Source organism: Cricetulus griseus, chromosome 5 (genome assembly GCF_003668045.3).
Source record: "Cricetulus griseus strain 17A/GY chromosome 5, alternate assembly CriGri-PICRH-1.0, whole genome shotgun sequence".
Taxonomy (NCBI): Eukaryota; Metazoa; Chordata; class Mammalia; order Rodentia; family Cricetidae; genus Cricetulus; species Cricetulus griseus.
Window position 1 is genome coordinate 43,463,864 of NC_048598.1, and position 6,000 is coordinate 43,469,863.

Here is a 6,000-nt window from a genome sequence, read left to right on the forward strand (position 1 = left end):
TGATGCACTTTTCTTGCTAGGATTGGTTGGTGACCAAAGGTGACGATTAATTCCTTATACCTATTTCTGCCCTCATTCTCCTCATATAAGAAACTATTGATGTGTGGATATACTCCCTAAAGATTAAAAGTACAACTGACTCTTTTTCATATATAAAAGTTTAGATGTATGATTCTTTTAAGATTTCTTATAAGATAAACTTTTGAGATAAGTAATAAAATGATTGACCATTTCTTTGTAACTGCAAAATGCACCCTGCCAGTAAAAGATCTGACTGAGAAGAATATCTTGCTTGCCTTTGTGGTTAATCTATAACAAGTTACTACATTATGAATGTATGTGGTTTCGTGTTATAATTTGGTTTTCACCTGTAATAAGTACAATGTTTAATCATTTAAAGGATATGGAAAACATGCTGTTTTTTACTTGTATTCATTTCATCTGAAAATGGAAATGTAACCACATTGTAATTTTTGTATTGCCTGAAGGCTTTTGTTGGGGTATATAAGCTGTAAGGAAAAAAATAGAAATAGAGCATAAGAGCGCTAAAATGAGCTGACAGGAAAGCATTAAGAAAGAGAGACATATAAGGAAAACATCAAGAATAAAGATAGTTAGAAGAAAAACAACAAGAATGTGATAAATACCAGGAAAATAAAGAATAGAGAATTTAAAAGAAGAATAAAGAAAATGTCTGAACAAAACCATCAAGAGAGTGTGTATTTTTCCCCTTAATGCCCTCAGATAAAATATCCAAGTATGTTCCCACTCCATGGCTTCCCTATGAGCCCTGCACTGTTGTAGGCTGCCCATGTGCCCAGAGCAAAATAGAGTGACTCTAAGATTCAAAGGAACTGGAACTTTGCTCTGAGTTATAGAAATATCAGGGAGGCTGCCTCCAGGATGTCTAATGGCAGCTGCCTAGACAAGACCTGAACATGGATGACTCTAGTGGATATATAAATATAGAAGTTGAAAATCTTGAGGGGACTCCATGCTAGAAAAACAACTGTGGGGAGCTGGGAGGAGGGAATTTGGAGAGTGAGTGAAACACAAAATATGATATCTACCTCCATTTCTTCATTGTCATTCTTTCCATATCCTTGTACCATGATCAAATTCCCACCTTACCAAAACAGACTCTTTTTATAACCCACTAATTCCATTTAATGTTGTCAATATGTGCATATATATGGGGCCATCTCCTGGAGCACGGTAATCCTTCTAGTATCCATATCATCTAAAAAGAATGGTTCTGCCTTTCCAGCCACTAACACACCAATGACTGATCAGTAGGGTGTGAGTCCTGGAGATTATTCTCCCATCTATGCCACTATTTTGACTACAATGATCTTGTGTAAGTCTTGCTGAGATAACTACTGCTATCATGAGTTCATGAATGCAATATCCTTAAAATACACATAATCTTTCCCTTATCAGAGAGTCTTCACATTTTATAAAGTGTAATCACACCATTGAAAGAATGGTTTATCCAGCTGCAGTCTTTCACTAGAAACTACTTGAGCTATACCAACTTGAATTGTTCATGTCCTACGTCTAAAGTATGTATTGTATTTATCAATGGGTTCTTAACCATCAAGTTCTGCGGGGAATCCAAGAGAAATAGAAATAGCTTGTATTGTCTTGCAAGTAACCATATTCAGATCATTTTACGTGGAAGACAGATTCTGTAAGGTACATGCATGAGAAGAAATCTGATGAAACAATTTTTTCCTCAAATTTTTTACCTTATTTTACCACATTATTTTTGGTAAAGACAAGTAGAAAGCACAGAATGGAGACATGATCCTATGTTGCTGAACCCTTATTTCCCCCATTAACAATGCATTAAGATCCAAAATTATACTAAGAAGTTGATGGAGTTGTATTCCCTTACCAGTTATCTTATTTTATAGATAATATACTGAGAGAGAAGTAGTTTAGTGACTGGAATAGTGCAAAAAAAATTAAACAAATTTTCTTTTCTGAATAGTGGTACTAATATATTGTTAACTCTGTTTCAGTTCAAATCGTTCAGAAATAAGAATTTTTTAAGGCATGGAAATTTATCTGTTGTGTCTTTAGTTTTAATGGTTAAAACTGGAATTGCACCTATTACACAAATCAACATGTTAAAAGAATGTAGGATTTTGTGTAGCAGTGAGGTTCAAAAAACCTGATTTTTCTCCCAGGACTACATCACCTTCTGGAGATCCTGAAGAGTAATGAGGCTACATTAACAAGTTCTATCTTCATCACAAATCTTAAAGACAAACTGCCATATTATCCTCTTTATAAAATGTAGAATTCATTGAATTATCTTATTATTCAACAAAGACAAAAATAACTTTCAGTTCCCACAGATTATATATGCACAAGTATTTTGCATATACAAAAAGAACATTCAGTCATTTTAAAGATATATGTTTAATTACATGAATATGAAAGTGTGAAATCACATAAACAAATTATCTTAGATTCACTTTTTGCAAATATATGCAAATTATTCTAAAGTAGGTTATATATGTGAATATATAAACAATCAAATAATTAATCATAAAGAGGTTATCTTAAATGAAAATTTACATGAAGCATGAAAGAACAAAACTATTAAAAATGTAATCACAATAACTCATATGCTAATTGAAAAATACAATTAATATAATGAAAATGCAGCCCACAATATTTTAAGAAAAAGTGTTTTAAATGCTTTTATTTATTTATGCTCATAATACAGATCTTTTAAAATCAAAAAATAATAGAAACATATATGTCTTTGAATCTTAGTTGCATTCATACTTTCCAAGGTTTTGATGTATTTTTCTTCTGTATTTATATATATTCTTCTAAATTTTGTTATATTGAAATATTGAGTGCCTATATAAAACCTACGTTAATTTATAGTTTACTTAAATAAAATGAACATTCTTGCAAGCATGAAGTTTTATAAATAATAGATTAATGCTAACTCTCAGAAGACCTCCATGGCTCTTTTCCTACTCATTCCAGAACTCAAATATCTACGTTAATGGTTAATGATTATCTTTATTTTTAATGTTCTATTTTTTTGGTTTTTTCAAGACAGGGTTTCCCTGTGGCTTTGGAGGCTGTCCTGGAACTAGCTCTTGTAGACCAGGCTAGTCTCAAACTCACAGAGATGCTCTGCCTCTGCCTCCCGAGTGCTGGGATAAAAGGTGTGTGCCACCACCGCGCGGCAATTTTTATTTTTTTATATTTCATACTTGCTTTAATAAGTTGTATAATTTCCATGCCGTGGACCTATGTAAATTAAATAAGAGTTATGTTTTCTAAATATTATGTGAGATTAGCATTTAACTCTAGGCCAGGAGTTGATGGTACATGCCTAAAAATCTAGCACTGCTTGGATTTTTAGTTGGGGTCATCTTTGTGGATCCCCTAACATTTCCCCTGGTCCAGATATCTCTCCACACATGTTCTGTCTCCTTCAATCGAGGCATCTCCTTTCTTGCTCTCCTCTATTCCTCACCTGTCTCAGTCCTGGTTCTCCTCCCCTCTTTCCTTCTTCACTTCCCACCTCCTTCCTCTCCACCCATGTTCCAAGCTCCCACTTTGTTCAGGCGTTCCTGTACCCCTCCCATTCATTATGGGACTATGCAATCTTCTCTTGGGGGTCCTCCTTGTTTCATAGCTCCTCTGGCAGTGTGGATTGTAGACTGGTAATCCATTGCTCTATGTCTAAAAATCATATATGAGTTAGTACACACAATGTTTGTCTTTTTGTGATAGGGTTACCTTACTCAGAATGGCTTCTTCTAGTTCCATCCATTTGCCTGCAAATTTCAAGATTCCATTGTTTTTTTCTGCTGAGTAGTACCCCATTGTGTAAATGTACCAAATTTTCTCTATCCATTCTTAAATTGAGGAGCATCTAGGTTGCTTCCATGTTCTGACTATCATAAATGATGCTGCTGTGAACATAGTTCAACAGATGTTCTTATTGTATTAATGTGCAATCTTTGGGTATATACCCAAGAGAGGAATTGTTGGATCTTGATGTAGGCTGATTCCTATTTTCCTGAGAAACAGCCTTACTGATTTCCATAGTGGTTGTACAAGTTTGCACTCCCACCAGCAACGGAGGAGTGTTCCTCTTTTTCCATAACAATTCTGGCATAGCCTGTAATTGGTGTAAATGACTTTAGCCATTCTGATAGGAGTAATATGGTATCTCAGAGTGGTTTGAGCTGCATTTCCCTGATGGATAAGGATGTTGAGCACTTTCTCAAGTGTCTTTCAGCCATTTTGGATTCCACTGCTGAGAATTCTCTACTTAGTTTGCACTCCACCTTTTAATTGCATTGTTTGGTGTTTTGGTGGCTAGTTTCTTGAGTTAATTGTATATTTTTGGTGATTAGCCCTCTGTCAAATGTGGGGTTGGTGAAGATCTTTTCCCATTCAATGGGCTGGCGTTATGTCTTGCTGACTGTGTACTTTGACTTACAGAAGCTTCTCAGTTTCAGGAGGTCCCATTTATTAACTGTCAATATTAATGTTTGTGATACTGGTGCTGTGTTCAGAAAGCAGTCTCCTGTACCAATTTGTTCAAGAGTATCACCTACCTTCTCTTCTAGCAGGTTCAGTGTGGCTGAATTTATGTTGAGGTCTTTGATCGATTAGGATTTATGTTTTGTGCATGGTGATGGATATGGATTTATCTGCAACCTTCTACATGTCTGAATCCAGTTACGCAAACAATATTTGTTGATGATGCTTTCTTTTTTCCATTGTATTATTTTAGCTTCTTTGTAAAAAGTAATCAGGTGTTTGTATGTGTGTGGATTAATATCAGGGTTTTCAATTCGATTCCATTGGTCAACCTGTCTATTTTTATACCAATACCATGCTATTTTCATGACTATGGCTCTATAATAGGGCTTGAAGTCAGGGATAGTGATGAATCCAGAAGTTCCTTTATTGTATAGGGTTGTTTTGGCTATCCCAGGTTTTTTGTTTTTCCATATGAAGCTGAGTAATGATCTTTCAAGATCTGTGAAGAATTATGTTGAGATTTTCATGGGAATTGCATTGAATCTGTAGATTGCTTTTGGCAAGAGTGTGATTTTTACTATCTTGACCTTACCTATCCAAAAGCATGGGAAATCTTTCCATTTTCTGGCATATTCATTAATTTCTTTCTTTAAAGACTCAAAGTTCTTAGTATATAGGACTTTCTTGGTTAGTGTTACCTCAAGATATTTTTAGGTTGTTAGTTTCTATTGTAAATGGCGATGTTTCTCTGACTTCTTTCTCAGCATATTTATCATCTGTATATAGCAGGACTGCTGATTTTTGAGTTAATCTACTCTGGCACTTTGCTGAAGGTGTTTATCAACTGTAGTAGTTCCTTGGCACAGTTTTTCCAGTCACTTATGTAAACTATCATATAATCTGCAAATAGCGAAAGTTTGACTTTTCCATTCAAATTTTTATCCCCTGGATCTCCTTTTGTTGTCTTATTGCTCTAGCAAGGGTTTCAAGTACAATATTGAAGGGATATGGAGAGAGTGGACAGTCATGTCTTGTTTCTGATTTTAGAGGAATCGCTTTGAGTTTCTCTCCATTTAATTTAATGTTGGCTGTTCGTTTGCTGTATATTGCTTTCATCATGTTTAGGTATGTTCCTGTTATTCCTAGTCTCTCCAAGACCTTTATCAAGAAGGGATGTTGGATTTTGTCAAAGGGTTTTTCAGCATCTAGTGAGATGATCATGTGGTTTTTCTTTATCAGTTTGTTTATATGTTATAATACATTTATGGATTTTTGTATGTTGAACCATCCCTGAATTCCTGGCTTGGCAATGTCCATTCTGCTTTCATTTTGTGAAACAATTTGAGGAATACTGGTATTAGCTCTTCTTTGAATTTCTGTTAGAATTCTGCCCTGAAGTCATCTGGCCCTGGGCTTTTTTTGTTTCATAGACTTTTGTTGACTGCTTCTATTTCATTGGGGTTATAGGTC